General features: G+C 45.2%; 1 pseudogene; it reads left to right on the top strand.

The window, feature by feature from the left end:
• The first annotated feature begins 45 nt into the window (after window positions 1-45).
• On the top strand, window positions 46-448 carry LOC102475068 (60S ribosomal protein L32 pseudogene; annotated as a pseudogene).
• Window positions 449-739: the final 291 nt, after the last annotated feature.

Raw genomic sequence — 739 nt, 5'->3', positions numbered from 1 at the left:
CCTCGGAGCTGCCTGTGGGGTGACGGCCATCTCTTACCCTGGGTCATGGCTGCCCTCAGGCCCCTTGTGAAACCCAAGATCTTCAAAAAGAGGACCAAGAAGTTCATCCGGCACCAGTCAGACCGCTGTGTAAAAATTAAGCAACTGGCGGAAACCCAGAGGTATTGACAGCAGGGTGCGGAGGAGATTCAAGGGCCAGATCTTGATGCCCAACATCGGTTCCGGCAGCAACAAGAAAACGAAGCACGTGCTGCCCAGCGGCTTCCGGAAGTTCCTGGTCCACAATGGCAAGGAGGTGGAAGTGTCGCTGATGTGCAACAAGTCTTACTGTGCTGAGATCGCCTACAACGTCTCCAAGAACCGCAAGGCCATCGTGGAACAGGCAGCCCAGCTGGCCATCAGAGTCAACAATCCCAGCGCCAGGCTGCACAGTGAAGTAAAGGAGTAGACAGCTCGTGTGCACGTTGTTTGTTTCTAACTAAAGCCACACACCCCCACCCCCCACACCCCCCCAAAAAAAAAACAGTGGTAAACAGTCAAGGGTCTTTAAGAAATAAAACTATCAAAGACATAGCTTATATTTATTTAGAATTGTTTTTAGTATTTCATTGTAGTTAATGCCATATATGGAAAAATTAGTTTTCCACATGATAATAAAAAAAACATAGTGATTCCATTAAAATTGTATATATTTTAGTAAAGGCAGATAAAAATTATAATTCATAAATGTAATTATTAT

The sequence above is a fragment of the Tupaia chinensis genome, unplaced genomic scaffold (assembly GCF_000334495.1).
Source record: "Tupaia chinensis unplaced genomic scaffold, TupChi_1.0 Scaffold143722_1, whole genome shotgun sequence".
Lineage (NCBI taxonomy): Eukaryota > Metazoa > Chordata > Mammalia > Scandentia > Tupaiidae > Tupaia > Tupaia belangeri.
The sequence above is the reverse complement of the archived record's forward strand: the minus strand, read 5'-3'. Positions and strand labels throughout refer to the sequence as shown.